Below are 18,163 nucleotides of genomic sequence, written 5' to 3'. Positions count from 1 at the left end.
GCAGGAAGACGGTTCCAGATGGCTGAAGTCATGTTTACTGTATACGCGCCATAGATACTGTCCTGCGGTCAATTAGCCGCCAATGCAGCGAGGAGAATGCGAGGAGACGGGCCTGCTCCCTCTCCAGGTTGGCCCGGCGCCCTGGAGACGATAGCTCCGGGAAGCGAGGTCACCTCGAGCTCCTCTTGCTGGGGCCTCTGGGCCCACTTGGTCCTGCACACATGTGCCAGGGAAGGGCAGACCTGGCCTGAGATGCCGAACTGACCTGGGGACCCCTGGTTCTCAGTGTGGGGTGACAGGGTCTGTGAGAGTCCAAACTGCTCCACAGCCATTCATTGCCGCGAGAGACTGAGTGGGTCTCGGGGACCTTCTCATCTCCTTCTCGTGATTTTCCAGACAGGGAAACTGAGGCCCAGGGTGAAGGGGCTTGTCGGGTGTGGGCAGGCAGCAGTCAGCCTGGAGAGCAGATCTCCTGCCCTGGTGCAGCCCGGCTGGCCCTCATCCATGGTGGGGTTCCCAGGCCAGGCTACAGATTCTGAGATGGACAATCACCCTGGTGAGGCCACCATGTCCACTGCTGAGGGATTGGCCCCAGGTGATGGGAAGTCATTCCTTGGAACCCGCCCCCCCCCCCACCTGCCCAGCTCTACAGGGCAAAAATCCTCCCTTCTCTTTGATCCCTTCCCGAAGCCGACCCGAAGGCAGTGGTTGAAGCCCTGAGGCCCAACACAGCCAGCACGGACCAGCCCTGGCCTCCAGGGCTGCCCGCCAGGCTGGACCCCCTCGAGCACCTCCCTTAACCAATGGGTGTGGACCCTGCACAGCAGGAGGTGGGGGACCCTCCCCACCATGGCACCCGCAGCAGGAGGGTTCTCGTAAGCTGAGGTCATTCTCCAATCAGATGAGAGATTAGCTGGGGAAGCGCGTCATAGCTTTAAAGAGGTTATGGATTCTTATTAGATTATATATGTCCTGCCAGATGTCCACAGAAACACGCGCCCTCAGATCTTATGTAACCGATCGTGTCAGTAACCATGTCCAGGCCCACTCCCTCCCTAACCAGTCCCACATGGCAAATGTACACACCACAGTAACGAGAGCTGACGCCCGTGGAGCCCGTCCATGGGCCAGGCCCTGTTCTCAGGCTGCTGTCGGCGTTAGCTCATCTAATCCCCTCCACACCACGAGGGAGTGCCCGGGGGCCCTGCTCCACGAAGGGAACACTGGTCCCGGGAGACGTCGTCAATGTCCATGTGTATGTGCGCACACACACACACACCCACACACACTGCAGGGTCCAGGTGGACGAGCTTCTCATGGAAGGTCAAGGTTCATTTGCACTCTCATTTGCTGGTTTTCAGATTTATTTCAGAGAAGGCGGTCAGAAAGTTCCACACAGGTTCCCTAAAACACAGGGGCTGCCAGTCTGCAAAGTCCCTCCTGCCCTCTTCTCTCCTGCTCCCGTTGCAGGAAACTCCCAGTGGTTCCCAGAACATCTGAGGTCCTTTCTGGGCATGTGGCTTCGCCACCCTGCACGGCACATCCAGCTCTCTGTCAAACAAACCTCAGCTAAAATGCTGCCTCCTCAACTTGAGCTTGGGATGGTCCCCACTTTGCCACCCCTTTCAGTGGCCCCTGCCCAGGCCAGTTTCTAGCCCCCTTCCTTTCTTGGTCTTGGCCCAGAACTCAGCACACGTGAGAGAGACTGTGCTCCAGGCTCCCGGCACCGTCTCCTCGCTTGGTCATGCCAGGATCCCAGCACCTCGCACGGTGCCCAGTATAAGGTGGCGCTCAGTAAGGGAGCCAGGCAGTGAGTCCCACGCTAGCCAAACAAGGCCCGGGAGGGATGGGGAGGCAGAGGGGGCACAGGCAGGGGCACAGTGTGGGCTCACAGTGCTTGCCTTGAAGTTCTGTTTGCTGAGCTTCCTGGCAGCCAAGGTGAAGAAAGAAGCACCATTGATCTACAGAGTGAAATGATGATGAGCTGCGCCAAACCAGAGGGTCAGGGGGCCCGATGGCCTCTTCCCCTGAGAGTCCTCTTAAAAGGACTGACACGATGATTTTACAGCCACATGCTCTTAATGGCCTCATGGGGACACTGTGGTACAGGGGCCTTTCCACACAGGCTCCTGGCTCATCTCACAGAAAGTCAACACAGGAAGGAAACTGCTGGGGGACCAGCAGCCAGGGGTGTCCTGGCTAGTGCTGGGCTGCGGCCTCTTGATGTGGCCTCCTGCTGCTGGGGCACGGGCCTCAAAGCGGCAGGACACACGCCCATCCCACCCAAGATAGACACTACTGTCTTTGGAGCGAAGCTCCACCCGCCCGGAGATTCCTGGCAGGCGGGGTCACAGAGCAGGCTGCACCGGTGGCAGCCTGGGTGTGCAGCTCTCCCTGCTCAGGTGGTAATGGATCCCTCTCCAGAGAGGCCGCGGCAGAGGCGGTCGATAGGAGCTGAGAGCAACCGGGAATGGCTTTGACAGGTTTCTCCTCCAGGTGGCAAAAATGTCTAACAGGGTCTGTCTGCAGGGTCTTGGCTGTGTCAAACAAAGCCTGCCTGCCCACGGCCAGCCACCAGGGGCTCCGGTTTCTAGAGCCAGGGCTGGCTCCCACGCCCACCGCCCACGTGGGCAGCTGCCTGGGGCCCCAGCTGGTCCCAGCCCTCCTGGGCCTCTTGACTTCTGGGCCAGAAGTATACTGGGTAGCAGCAACCAGAGAAGGCATTCGCCCAGGCAGAGGGCATCAGCAGAGCTGGGGGTAGGAAAAGTCCCACTCAGTGAAATAAAAGGACCCTCTGGGCATGGGCTCTGTCTATAGGAGGACCTGGCATCCAAGAGCCTGTGGACCCCTAGAAAATCCCCTAAAGTTAAGATAAATTTGGAGTAGGGGTCATGTGTTAATTTACACTTTTAACTCACAAGATTGAAGTCAGGGAAATGAATAAAAACAGAGAGTAATTAATTAGAAGGGAGTATAAAAAGTCCAGAGTATTCTTGCCTCAGTGAAAGGGGCCAGAGGGAAAATTGGCATCTAAGAGATAATGAAATCTCATTTTGTGTCTAATCCAAGTACTCAGCCTCGGAGCAGATCAAATGGTATAAAAAATAGAAATCGACAATGGGCCTAAAATTGCTTATTGACGAAACCCTGGAATTACGTGATAGAAGAAATCAATTAAGTACCAAGAGGTGAGGCCCCTGTGGGAGGGAGACGCTTGGAAATTAACAAAGGAAATTGACTTGGGTGGTGAGAAAAGGGTCAGAAATTATCCTGCCAAAGGAAAAGTAAAAATAGAAGGCTACTTTGAAAGACTATATCATTAAAAAAAAAAAAAGTATGATAGGAGAGACTTGAAAATTGCATTCACCAGAGACAGAGGGAGTCTCAAAATAGAAAGGGAGCTGGGAACCATGTGCTGACCAAGCCCAAACACACAACTAATAAAACTTGTGGAAAAACAGCCTGGACAGGCCAGCTCTCCCCCTGACTCTCCAGCGGGGAAACCGAGGCCCTGGCAGGCAGGGCCTGTGGGAGAGGATGCTCACCAGCCTCCTTCTGTCCTTCCACTCAGAGACAGACAGACAGACGGAGCTGAGAGCTGCCCAATCTGGCCCTCATAGGCTTGGTGGGCAAGACAAACTGCCACCACCCTAGGGGGGCAGTTGATTAGAAGCAGGTCACCAAGTCCAGCCCACTCACTCAAAGGGAAGACCAAGTTCCACTGTCAAAGGGAAGGGGACACCCTCCCCAAACCCCAAGTCACCCCATCCCAAACTTCAGTGAACCATCCAGAGAATTCTTCACTTGCCAGAGCCCCATCCATCCTCTGCTCAGACTCCACATCTGGGTGCCAATCACCTCCCACAGCTCCTCCATCGGCCTCGGCCTCAAAGCACAGCCCACCCAGATGACGCTCCTGAGCTGGGGCCTGTCCCCTGCCGTGTCTGGCCTAGGAACCTTGATGCATGGTACGTGAGTTCCGCCTTCTCCATTCAACCAGCTGAGGACTGAAAATATTTGGAAAAAAATTGAATCTGTACAGAACATGTATCAACGCTTTTCTTGTCTTCATTCCCAATGTAACCACTATTTATGTAGCATTTACATTGTATTAGGTGTTTCACATCGTCTAGAGATGATTTGAAGTGTCTGGGAGCATATGTGTAGGTTCATGCAAATACTACGCCGGTTGATACAAGGACTTGCACACCTGTGGATTTGGGGTTTGTGGGGGTCCTAGAGCCCATCCTCCCTGGATTCTGAGGCACAGCTGTGCTCGAGAAGCACTTGTTGAATGAGTGAGAGCCCCTGGCCTGGGCCAGATGCCCCTCTCAGAACTCCCATGGCTTCCACCCTCCCCTGCCCCAATATCCCCTGTTACTCGCGGTGGTCAGCTCCAGTCAGACCTGACAGGTCAGCCTGCCACCTGAGACCCAGCACTGGTGTCATACTGGCCTACAGCAGCTGCCCCGGGACTTTGACTGAGTGACTGCTGGCACAAGCAGGGCAGGGGTCTCTGGTCGGATTTCAGGGCTTGCAGGTCTGTCAGCCCCTTCATGTTCAGAGGTGGAAGCTGAGACCCACAGAAGGCTGGCATGTGCACCCCAGGAACTTCAGGGACAAGCTGAGCCTGCCCCACCGGGCCTCACTCCCCACCAGCCCCCACCTGCTCAGCTGGGCTGGGAGATGGCAGCCTTGGGGCGCAGCTGGGCTGGAGGTGGGGCTTGGCGCGTCAGAGGAGCACCGCCCTCCTCCCACTTCGCAGGTGAAAATTGGATCTCCCCCCAGGAGGCTGAGCCAATTTCTGGCCCCTGCAGGGGCTGCGCCGCTAATAATGTGTAGCAGGGAGGGCTGGCCACAGGCCTGGCCGCTGTCCCCATATGCCACGTCCAGAGCTCTGGGTGAGGGGGAAGCAAGAACTTTTGGTGCAGGAAGCAGGCAGCCCTCCTGGGTCCAGGAAGTTGTGCAGAGCCAGGACAACCTGGGGCCACTCAGGCCTCACTCTGCCACCTGGGCTGGTCAACATGTGGCCTTTTACAGCCATCTCTCCTGCCTGGCTGGTGCTGTGAAGGCCAGCAAACCAGGGAATCTTCTAGTTTGCCGGACTCCCCCTGCCTCCTGGTCAGCTTCTCCCTTTGAACCTAAAGTCAGGCATTTGGAGCACAGAGGCAATCCCGGTACATAGAGTCAGGCCTGGGGTCGGAGACCCCTCTGGGGCCGGGGGTTGGGGCTCCGCGAAGTTCAGTCTTCCTTTCTGAAAAGCGAGTGGCTGTCTTCAGTTGGAGAGCTGACCCAGCTGGGACTTGGGGAGCCCGGCTCAGACACCACCATGGGTGAAAAGCTCAGCCACTTTGGGAAGCTTGTCTCTAGGCAAGGAAGTCCCTGGTCCCCTTTCTGGACACCATGTCTGCAAGCCCTGCCCCAGGCCCAGGGCCTTCTGAGTTGCCCCCCGACCCCCAGACCCCACCTTCAGACTGGAGCCACTGTGCTCCAGGATCATGAGTGGGGAGAGGCACTAAGTAGGACAGAAGACCTGAGAGACAGGTAGGCAGAGGGGAGGGTGTGCACGCCAGCAAGGCAGGTGCAGGGCAGGGTGGAGGGGCAGGGCGCCATCGTCTCCTGCCATGAACCCTCCAGTCTTATGTGCTCCGTGGGAAGGTTGCACAAAGGCCAACTCTTGGCATCTACAGGACCACTCTTCTTTCTTGTTTAGAGGAGAGCATTCAGGGTTGACGTATGTTGCCCACAAACCAGGGAGGAAATGAAAGCTCCCAGAAGCAGACTTAGTCCTCCAGCCGCAAGTCCCCCCAGTGTCACCCTGGCCTTCTGTGAGGGCATCAGTCATGTCTCTGGTCTGGACTCAGCCCTGGTCCCATAGCCCCTCCGAGCCTTGGGGCCTGGATCTGACCAGCTGGTCTTGGGGACCTTGAAGGGGCTGAGGACGGAGGGGATAAGAGCTCATCTCTGATGAGTTTTCCGACACTTGGGTCACTCCATCTGGGAAGTCTTTCAAAATTTGAGTCTCCAGGCTGATCCAACAAGCCCCGTTCCTCTGGGGCACAAGTCACCCGGCTTCCAGGGTATTCCTGTTTCCTTTGGTGTGGCTCTGCTTCCAGTGGGAAGTCACTCAATGGAATTCATGTCACAGCTAGAGTGTGCACAACTGATTCAGAGGACAAATCAAAGGCACCTTGGTAGTACCTGATACATTTAAAAATGCACTTACTCCTTCACCAGGCAACAATGCTTGGAAGAATCCTCTCCACGGAAACTCCCACAGACATGAGCCTGGGACGTGTGGGTAAGAACGTCCACTGCAGTGGTTTCGTAAAAACAAACAAAAACAGTTCTTTAGCAGAGAAGTCGTTGAACAAAATAATTTATCCTTGTAATGGAACATTAGGCAACCCACAAAGCGGGGCCCCTCCGGCGCTGTACTGATGGCAAACCTGCCCAGGGTCAGTGGTGAGGGACTTCTGCAGGGAGGCTCTCATCTTGGGCTTGGAGGTACCAGAGAAAGGCTTCCCACAATAGGTGTCCTTGGTTTCCAGAGAGTTTTTTTCTCAACAGTGAAGGAAAGAGAAAGCATCAGGTACTAGATTTTTTTCTCAAGTGCCTGCTGAGCACCCCCACCTCTGTGACCCCTGCATGGGGGGGGTGCTGGGCAGGAGGGTACAAGTCCCCACGTGCATGTGTGCGGGCCACAGAGGGTGGAAGGCCCAGGCAGGAGAGGGAGGCTCAGGCTGCCTGCCCAAGGATGTGGGAGAAGCCCCGGGGACCCCTCCTCACTCTAACTGCAGCATCACCTGGGACATGGCAGTCGGGACGCGCCTGTGCTGAGGACAGCTGGCAGCAGGCGCGGGGGACATCGGCCACTGAAATCTTGCAGACCTCTCTGTGGATGGGCAGGAAGCTGGGTGGGAAAGGGTCTGGGTCAGGCAGGGAGCGCTGGGGGCCGGGGCAGCAGACGTGATGTTTCCACTGCGCCCAGCACAGCTACTGCCAGGGGCCTGCTGGACGGCCTGCAGGAGGGGAACCAGAACCAGGGGGATGGGCTGGAGGGAGAGGACAGAGCAGAGGGGACAATCCCCACACTGGAAGGGAAACGGGGACTCGGTTAGAAGGAAAGGGTCACAAGCCTGTGGACAGAACGGAGTGGGAGGGCAGGCAGGAAGCAGCAGGAATGGAGAGAAGACCAGGATAAGCAGGACCCAGCAGAAACCAGGAGGCTGGAGGGAAGGGCAGGGGGGAGAAGGGGCGGGTCCTGAAGCAAGGGCTTTTGTCGTTTTGCAAATGAGGACCCCACACAGGAGGCAGGGCCCCCACCCATCGCTGTGGCCAGGAGCCGGGCCTGTGGCCGAGGTTTGCAGGGTTCCTCGTGGGCAGTGCCTGGGCTGGGGAGGCGTCCTGGAAGGGGAGGCCACACAAGTGCCCGTAGGAGGGGTCACTTGTTCTGCAGGTAGAAAAGTGACAGTGACTGGACTTACTGGCATGTGGCTTTTCCTGAGACTGGATCCTCCGCAAGTTGTGATGCTGCACCCGGGGCCAGGGCAGAAGGACGCACAGTGCCAGGAGACGGCCAGCTCAGGAGCCGGGCACAGTCAGGTGGCTGAATGCAGGGCAAATGGGGGTGGGGAGTCGAGGTTGGGAGGCTCTAGCCTTCCACCTGCCCCTAGGTTGGTCCATTTGCAGAGACCCTGCCCCCCTCCACAAGCCCCCAGATAATTCCTCCGGCCTGGTTGATGCAGGCAGCTCCCAGCAGGCTTGAGGGAAAATGAGGACCCCACACAGGAGGCAGGGTACTACAGTCCTGGCCTCTGGGGAGAGGCCTCCAGCCTCAGAGTGCGGCCAGAATTTTTTAGAATGCATACGATTTACAGATGGGCTTGGGAGTGCTCAGCACAGAAACCTAAACAGAGATCAGAGTCTGGAAGGGGCGGGGAGTGTGTGCAGCCTTGGCCTCTGGGACCACCAAGCACCACAAGGCAGTGCCAAGGGCCTGGGGCCTTTTGCAGGGAGCTCACAGGGCCCATGGGCACAGGGCTTCTCCACAGGGCACTGTGCCCATGGCCCAAAGCTGCGGCCTCTCCCAGGCCTGCAGCCACAGCCCTGTGGTCCTTGTTCCCAGGGAGCTTGCTGATCTCACTCCCCAGCCAGAGCTCAGTCCTAAAAGCACAACTCTGACCTAAGGGTCTTGTCCCACGGGAATCCATAGGCCTACAAACCAGCATCGTTCTGAAGTAGCCCATGGTCCTCGGGATGGTGTCCTTCCTGATGGAGAAGGACCAGGAAGGACTGAGTCTGCCATCCATCAATGTGGACCACATGTGAGGACACCTGACCCTGAGCCCACAGCGACAGACCCAGGAAGCCAGCCCCACCCACAAGAGAGCTCCGAAAGCCAGCCTGCTGTAGATCAGACTGCAGGAGGGAGGTGGCCCCTCTCGTGACAACCCAGGAAGCCAACCTGTGACCTCTCCATCATCAGCCCCAAATGGCCAGGCTGTGATGGGCAGCCAACGGCTTCCTGACTTATTCTTTCTTTAGTTGGTGCATCACATTTGTGTTAGTAGTTGGTTCATTTTGACAGAATCATACATACGTAAAGTTTGATTTCCTGTTTCCGTTCCCAGGGCCGCTGCTTCCTGTATTTTTAATTGGTGCATCACATCAGAATATCCCTCCTTGCAACTTAGGACCGGCCCCTGTCAGCTCCACTGGGTGTCCCATGTGCTGCTCCTTGTTCTTGGTCTCTAACACCAGGCCAGCAGCCTCCCCTGAGTGTCCCTGTCACTGTCCTAGAATCCCAGCCCTCCTCAACCCTTCCCGCCATCCTGCGGATACTCTCCCGCACCCACCCTTCCATTAGTGTGGTCTTTCTGAAGAGTCCCCCCTCAGGCCCTCTTGCCCTGGTCAGGCCCCGGTCCTCACTTAAGGAGCAGCCTGGGACTGTGCAGCCTGGGTCTCTGACCATCGTACCCTCCTCTCCACCCACCATCCCCCGAGACAGGCTAGACTGGGGGTTCTGCTTCTGCTGAGGATGTAGGAAGCAGAAAAGAATGCTCTTCCCCTCCTACCTAGAAGAAAAAGTCCAGCTAAGACAAAGGCCTCCGCAACCTGCCAGCCACAGCCCAGCAACCTGCACTCTAGAGGAGGCCAAGCCCCCAGACCAGAGCCCCCAGCCAGGCTTGGGGCAGGCCTGAGAGCCCCCGTGCCACCCTGCAACCAGGTAAGAAAAAAGCAGCCGAGCAGCTGAAGGAGGTCGGTGTAGGTTGGAGTCCCAGCCCTGGGTAGCCATGGCCACACGGGAGCCTATCTTCTAGGTCTTCACTTTGTGTTTTTCTAGATAATAATAATCGATTTTGTCTAGGCTGTCTCACTTGTGGGCCTGCAGCTGTTCGGAGTCGGTGCTTATCATACTTACCATTTCTGAAACATTGCTGATTTTAGGGATTTGAGCTCGCTCTCTTTTTCTTTTGATCAGTATAGCAAAAGTCTGTCATTTTGTTCCTCTTCACTGTTCTTCTATCCCTTTTCATGAATTTACACTTTAAATTTCATTATTCCCTTCCTTGTGCTTGGTTTGGATTTGATTTTGTTTTCTTTTTTGAGGTGGGAGGTTTTAGGCTACGAAATTGAGATCGTTCTTCTTTTTTAATGTAGGCATTCACGGCCATGACTTTTCCTCTGAGCACGGCTTTCTCTGCACCCTGTAGTTTCAGTACATTGTATCTCAATATATTTTCTATTTCCCCGCGTGAGTTAGTCTTTAGCTCATGGGGATATGTGGGTGTGTCATTTAATTCCACATATGTATAAATGACCCAGAGCAAGAGGAACATTGATTTCTAATTTTATTCATTGTGCTCAGAGAACATATTTTGATAATCTCTTGCTTTCAAATTTATCGAGGCTTGTTTCATGGCCTAACACCTGGTGTATCCTGGAGAATGCCTCATGTTTGCTTGAGAAGAATGTGTATTCTGCTGCTATTGAGAGGCATGTTCTGTAGACTCCTGTGGGTCTAGCTGTTTCAGTGATGGTCAACTCCTCTTTTACTTATTCCATCCATTAATGGAGTATTGGCATCTCCACCTGTTTTTGTTGAATTATCTATTTCTATTTTCAATTCCAAATTTTTTTCTTTATGTATTTTGGCATTGTTATTAGGTGCTCATATGTTGTAATAGCTGTACTTCTCTTTTTCAATATTTTTATTAGTGTATTGTAGCTATACATAATAGTAAGTTTCATTTTGACATAATCGTACATGCATGGAATAAAATTTTCTCCATTCAGTCCCCGATCTGTCCTCTTTTCCTCCCTTCCTCCTTTCCCCCATTCCCCACCTCTGCTCTACTTTTTTCTATTTGTTTATTGTTTTTTTGTGGGGGGTGGTTACTGGGGATTGAACTCAAGGGCACTCGCACTCAACCACTGAGCAACATCCCCAGCCCTATTTTGTATTTTATTTAGAGACAGGGTCTCACTGAGTTGCTTAGCACCTTGCTTTTGCTGAGGCTGGCTTTGAACCCGAAATCCTCCTGCCTCAGCTTCCTGAGCCACTGGGATTATAGGTGTGTGCTACCATGCTTGGCTATTTAATGTTGTTTTTTTTTTTTTAGTGCTTTATATGTATACACAAAGGTGAAATTTACTGTGGTGTATGTATGTCACATAATTTAATTTTATTCTGCAGTTCCTTTTCCTACCCCTCATCCCCTCCCCCACCAATACACTTCCTCTCTGTATTTTCATGGAACCAACCCCTCCTCCCCACTGATTTTCCCCTAATTTCTGCAAATAAGAGAAAATATTTGATCCTTGACTCTCTGAGTCTGGTTTATTTCACTTGGTGTGATGTTCTCCATTTCCATTAATTTACCAGAAAGTACCATGATTTCTTTCTTATTTATGGCTTATGTATGGCTGAGTAAGACTTCATTGTATATATGTACCACATTTATTGTCCTAAGTCTGAATTGCATTGATTGGTTTGCATATAGGATGTTGGTCTATAGTTTTCTTTCCTTGACTAATAAATAAATGTATTTATTTGTTCTAATTTGTTATACATGACAGCAGAATGCCTTTCAATTCATATTACACATATGGAGCACAATTTTTCATTTCTCTGGTTGTACATAAAGTAGAGTCACGCCATTCATGTCTTCATACATGTACTTAGGGTAATGATGACCAGCTCATTCTACCATCTTTCCTACCCCCAAGTTCCTCCCCTCCCTTCCCTCTCCTTTGCCTTATCCAAAGCTCCTCCATTCCTCCGTGCTCCCACACCACCCCATTATGGATCAGCATCCACTTATCAGAGAAAACATTTGTCCTTTAGTGTTTTGGGATTGGCTAACTTCACTTAGCACGATATTCTCCAACTCCATCCATTTACCTGCAAATGCCATGATTTTATTCTTTTTTAATGCTGAGTGAATATTCCAGTATGTATATATATCACAGTTTCCCTATCCATTCATCTACTGAAGGGAATCTAGGTTGGTTCCATAATTTAGCTATTGTGAATTGTGCTGCCATACACATTGATGTGGCTGTGTCACTATAGTATGCTGATTTTAAGCAACTTTGGGTATAAACCAAGGAGCTTGATAGCTGGGTCAAATGGTGGTTCCATTCCAAGTTTTCTAAGGAATCTGTCAGAAGGCTTTTAATTGTTTCTTCAATCACATTGCTTGATTTTGCTGTTTAGGTTTTCTATATCTTCATGGTTCAATTGGATTAGATTATATGTGTCTAGAAATTTTTCAGTATCTTCTAGATTTTCCAGTTTATTTCCAGTACAGTTTTTAAAGATACATTGGATTTTGTCTGTGGTACTCTCTCTTAATTCATCTCTAATTTTGTTGATTGGGGTTCTCTCTCTCTCTCCCCCACCTCTCAGTTAGCTTGGAAAAAGAATCATCAATATTTGCTGAGAGCCATAGCTAAGTAAGAATGACGCATGGCAATTTCTTTGTCAGCCTACCCCATGTTGCTTAGAGGGAGGACTCTCCATTGTGGAAATGGGCTTGCCTTGGACCCAGGTCATTTGCAGTGACTTTGCATGAAAGGTGACCTTGCTCCAGGACCAGGGCGGATCCAGGTTTAGGGCCGATCAGGGTTTAGGGCAGATCGGGGTTTAGGGCGATCCAGGTTTAGGGCAGTTCCAGGTTTAAGGTGATTCCTGCTGGGAATAGGGCGTATCCTGCTGCCTCAGACGCCCGCCCGCTCCTTGAGTTCTCGTTGAGTTCTCGGGGAATTGAGAGAGTATTTGGGATGTAGAGTGCCGGCGGATTTTCCCCAGAACGTGCGTGTAGAGTGCCAGTGACAGTTTGGGAATAAAGAGTTGCTGTTTGAATCTACAAGGTGTGAGTGGCTAGTGATTTTGTGCCCAGCCAGACTGCGGCAAATATTATTTATCTTTCTGAAGAACCAACTGTTTGTTTAACTTTGTATTTTGAATTTTCAGTTTCATTAATTTTGGCTTTTATCTTAGTTACTTCTTGTCTTATACTGATTTTAGAATAAATTTGTTCTTTTTCAGGGCCTTGAGGTATGACATTAAATTATTTACTTGAGATTTTTTTTTTTAATTTAAGCACTCAATTCTATAAACTTTCCTCTTAGAACTGCTTTCATTCAGTCCTGGAGATTTTGATATGTGTTATCTCTGAGCTCAGTTGTTACTAAGAATTTTTTTTTATTTCTTTGCTCATTTTTTCCTATGATCCATTCTTCATTTAAAAGAGTGTTGTTCAATCTTTATGAATTTATGTAATTTCTATTATTTTTCTTGCTGTTGATTTCTAATTTCATTCCATTATGATCTTGATAAGATGCACAAGATTATACACAAGATTATATCAATTTTTTTTTGTATTTGCTAAGACTTACATTGAGATCTAAAGTGTGGTGTATTTAGAAAAGTTCTGTGAGATGATGAGAAGAATGTGAATTCAGCTGTTTTTAGTTGAAATATTCTGTAGGTGTCTGTTAGGTTCATTTGATTTATAGTTTTATTTAATTTGGAATATCTTTATAAAATATTATATCTGGATGACCAGTATATTGGTAAAAGTGGTATGTTGAAATCACCCAGGATTATTATTGGGGCCCATTTGGGATTTAATGTCAAGAAGTATTCTTTTGGGGGGGGGTGCCAAGGATTGAGCCACATCCCCAGCCCTATTTTGTATTTTATTATAAATTTTCAAAATAGTTTTTAATGACACATTGGATTTTGTCTGTGGTACTATCTCTTAATTCATCTCTAATTTTGCTTAGTTGCTTAGCACCTAGCTTTTGCTGAGGCTGGATGTGCCACGGCACCCTGCAGAGAAGTATTTCTTAATGTAATTAGGTGCGTTGACATTTGGACATAAATAAAGCTATATCATCTGGTTGGATTGTTCCATTTACCGATATGTAGTGACCTTCTTTATATATTCTGATTTATTTTTGCTTGAAAAATCTACTTTATCAGGTATAAGAATAGCTATTCCTGCTTGTTTTCAGACTCCATTTTACCTCCTTTCATCCTTTTGACTTTCAACCAGAGAATGTCTTTGCCTATAAATATGTCTTTGCCTATGAGTCTCCTGCAAACTGCATATAATTGGACCTTGTTTTACAATCCATTCTGCCAATCTGTGTCTTAGAGAGTTGAGGCCATATACACACAGTGTTATTATGGATAGATTTTTTTACTTCCTGCCATTTTGGTTTGTTTCTTATATTTAATTCAATCCTAGTTTTTATTTAGTTGGCTGCTCTTCTAGATTGCTTCATCCATTTGGGAGCTCTGCATTTGTGTATGAGTTTTTTCTCTACTTGGTATATCTTTATTATTTGTAGTGCTGGCTGAGTGGTCATAAATTCTTTTAATTTATCCTTTTTTGTGAAAACTTTTTATTTCTCTCTTGATCCTGAAAGATAGTTTTGCTGGATATGCCACTCTTGGTTGGCAATTGTTTTCTTTCAGATCTCAGAATAACTCATTTCTAGACATCCTTGGTTTTAGGGTTTGAGAAGTCAGAAATGAGCCTTACTGGTGTGCCTCTAAATGGAACCTAATGTATTTCTCTTGAAGTTTTCATATTCTTTCCTTATTTTCTGTGTTTAGCATTTTGATTATGATGTGTCTTGCAGGGTCCATTTTATCTTGTCCTTCTGCATGTGGATGGTCATTTCTAAGATTAGGAAAATTTTCTACTATTATTTCATGAATATATTCTTAATGCCATTAGCCTGTATCTCCATGCTCTCCTTTATCCAACTGGCTCTTAAATTTGGTCTCTTGGTGTCATTCCAGAGTTCTTGCATATTCTGGGCATGGTCTTTTTCCCTTTTATTACATATTTAGTGTTCAAATTCAGAGACTCTATTTTCAAGGCCTGAAGTTTGATTTTTCTACATGATCTAATTCGTTGGTGACACCTCCAAGTGAAGTTTTTATTAGATTCTCTGTGTCTTTCATTTCCAGGAATTCTGATTATTTTCTTTTCAGTATCTCTAATTCTTTATTGAAATGGTCTTTTATCTGCCATATTTGCTCTCTCCATTTATTCCTTAGATATTCTTTTAGCCCAATGAACATTTTAATAATCAAATTTATAGCCTGTCTCTGCAATTTCTTTTACTTCCATATCTGTGGGTTCCTTTGTTGTAGAATTGTAAATTTGGTGGTGGGGGTGCGTGGGTGGAGGCTGTTTCCTCATGTTTTCAGAGATCTTGGACTTGCACATATGTTGAGATGAATTCCTTGGTTTTCTTTATTGTCCTAATTCCTGTGTTCTTGGTATCTTTTAGCCTCACAACCCAGGCTCATCACGATTTGGGTGTGAATTTCAGCCCCCATTCGGCTCAGTTTGCTGCTGTAGAACTGCTGATGTTTTTACTCTTGGGGAGGTGCTTCCATGCTCTGGGCTCCTCTGAGCTATTGTGTTGGGACTTCCCCTTTGTTTTGCTGGGTGAGTAGATGTCCAGGAGTGGGACCTGGAGCCCCCATCTAGTTGTTCCTAATTGGGACTTGGTTGTTCTATGTTTTGAAGTCTTTTTGGAGCCCCTTTGGAGCTAGTTCATGTGTAAAGTGAGGTTCACTGTCACCTGGCTGAGATGCGAGTGAAGCTTAGTCTTGGGTCTCTATCCTGTGACTAACTTATAGTATCCCAATCACTTCCCAGCCCTTCTTAGAAAAAAGCGGGGTGCAAGCCACAGCAATAATGGTAGCGACCAATATGCAGCCTTAAAATAAATGTCTGATACCTACTTTGACAGCTACAACACAAATGTCCATCCAAAGAGGAGTGGTCAGTCCACATTTAATCCTGGAAACAGAGATCAAAGGCAGAAAGCTAGATCTAGAATTAAACAGCACATGTCAACTCTGTTCACCCTATTAATAACCCCAACAACATGCATGGTGGGGTAGGAATCACATAAGCTACTACTTCTAAGAGTAAAAGTACTGCTCCTTCAGTGAAGAGAAAATCAGGTAGGAAGACAGGGGAAGGTCTATTTAAAAAGTGAACAGAGAGGAAGTAGGAGAGAGGCAGCAGGTGATGAAGAGGAGCGAGAAATAGCCAAAAGTGATAAAGTAAATAGAGAGGGAAAGAGAATGTGGTTATCAGAGAGGGAGGAGAGGGAAGAAAGAATAAGAAGAACAGAAAAACAAAGGTAAGGACAAACATAAATAGAAAATCACACCAACACATGTCTACAAAAAACTCTACCCTGTAAAATCAAACTAAGTCTAAGTGATAAATAGTTGAGAAATGATCAAAATGAAAGAAAAATCATATCTGCATCTGTCCTCAAACCAATCAGTGAGTGCAGCAACAACACACACATATATATGTGCACAGACACAGAGAACAGAAAAAACAAAAAAGGAAGGGGATAAGAAAAGAATTCTTTTTTTAATAGATTTTAATTTTTAAATACATGACAGCAGAGTGCATTACAATTCTTATTACATACATAGAGCACTACTTTTCATATCTCTGTTGTATAAAGTATGTTCACACCAATTCGTGTCTTCATACGTGAACTTTGGTAATGACGTCCATCACAGTCCTCCATCGTTGCTAACCCCCTGCCCCCTCCCCTCCCACCCCTCTGCCCTATCTAGAGTCCTCTATCCCTCCCGTGCTCCGGGGGATATAGCTCAGTAGGTAGAGTGCCTGCCTTGCATGCATAAGGCCCTGGGCTCAATGCCCAGCACCAAAAAAGAAAAAAGAAAAAGATTCTTAATGAACATGAAGGGCTTGTGTCTGCTGAGGGGTTCAGGACTGTTGCCGAGGATGAAGGTCACTGCCTGCACTGCTGAAGCCCTTCTTTGCATTTCTTTCTGGACTCTGTACCCGTGGATCAAGGGGTGGGAGTTGTCAAATCTGACCTCTTAGTGTCCCTCACCATGCTGCCGGCTGCCGAGGCCTGCCGCTCTCAGCCCCCCATCTCCCAGTGTGGGGTAGGACAGCCTGGGACGCACTGGCCATTGGGGTTTTGGTCAACGCAAAGAGAGGGGCAGCTGCAGAGGGCGAACGGGAAGCTGCAGCAGCGGGGTTCAGTTCTGACTGTCCTTGGGAACTTTACCCGGAGGTGTTCACTCCAGAGAGATGAGATCCGTGCCCTTCGCTGGGCTGGCGCTGACCTCTGTGGGATGCCTGCTGTCTCGAGACCTCCCCTTGTAGAGCAGGAATCTCCCCCTCTGCAGTCTCCCAGGTCCCACTGCCACGAATGTGGATTCCCAAGATCACACCGGGAGTGCGGATGGGCCCCCGCCCTGTTTTGGGCTTCTTCCTCTCTCCCCTGGTATTCCCAGCCTGGATCACACCCGCCACGGTCCTTTCTGTGGTGCTGGACCAGGCACTGCCCGGACCCCACGGCAGGCATTTGCTGGGACAGGCTGACAGTGTTTTCTGTGAACTCCTCACTCGGGCCACCGGACGCTCCCACGTGGCCACTTGTAAATGGTCCCCACCTCAGTTCTCTGCTCACCCGCTGGACGACCGAGCTCTTTTCAATCTTCAGCTTGCCCATCTCCTCCGGGTCAGTTAAGATCAGCCTCCCTCTCTGTTCTCCAGCTCCTCCAAGGCAAGGTTATTCCAGTGTTTTTCTTCTTGCCTGTGCTCCCCTCCCCGTCTGCAGTAACTGGCGCGCTCACCCCTCCCTCCCAGCCAAACTGGCACGTCGCCCACATATTATTTCTTGCTCTGTGTTCAGAGCTTCTGAACTTCTGTGTCTCTGTGATTATTTCATTGTCCAATGCTGAATTTCAGTGAGTTCCTTCAGTCACCCTCCTTGCTGAGAAGTAATACTTCTCCCGCTGCTTGAGTCTCAAGCTGTGGAGCAATTGGAAACTGCGCCCTTCCTCTAATCCGCTGTCTTCCCCAACCCCCGCTGCCCTTCCTGATGGATTGACCTTGTATCACACAATGTCATCTCTGTTCCTTGTAAGCTTTTTGACTCGAAATGTCCGGTAGTGCTGTAGTAGTAATAGCACTCTTTTTGTAATAGCACCTTCTATGGTTTTAATTACCGGTGGTTCCATGCAAATATTAAATGGAAAATTCCAGAAATAAACCATTCGTGGATTGTAAATCATACCTACTTGTGAGTAGTGTGGTGAAAGGTCCTGCTGTCCTGCTGCCCCCTGCCTGGAGTGTGAATCCCTTTGTTCAGCTCATCCACTGCACCTGTCTTGGTCACTCAGTAGCCATCTTGGTTATCAGGTTGACTGGCCAGGCATTGCCGTACTTGATTTCAAGTAGCTCTTCTTTACTTAATCACGACTCCGGGGCACCAGAGGAGTGAGGCTGTTAACTTCGTTGGATGTGCCACAGAGAAGCCATGACGTGTTTCCTTTAACTGGGAAAGGGAAAGTTCTCAACTTATCAAGGACATTTTAAAAAGTGTATGCTGAGGTCGCTAGGATCTAAGTGCTGCTGTTCCTAAGTATGTATGTTTGGAAACAACATAGTGTACATGTAGAATACGCTATTATCCCTGGTTCCAGGCACCCAGTGGGGGCCTTGAAATACATTTCCTGCACATGATGGGACTACTGAGAGCCACTGTGGCTGTTCCCGGTTTGAATGGTATAGCATTTCCCATCTATTCACACTTTTGATCTCTTTGTGTCTTTGCATCT

This window comes from Marmota flaviventris, chromosome 2 (genome assembly GCF_047511675.1).
Source record: "Marmota flaviventris isolate mMarFla1 chromosome 2, mMarFla1.hap1, whole genome shotgun sequence".
Lineage (NCBI taxonomy): Eukaryota > Metazoa > Chordata > Mammalia > Rodentia > Sciuridae > Marmota > Marmota flaviventris.
This window is presented reverse-complemented; position numbering follows the sequence as displayed.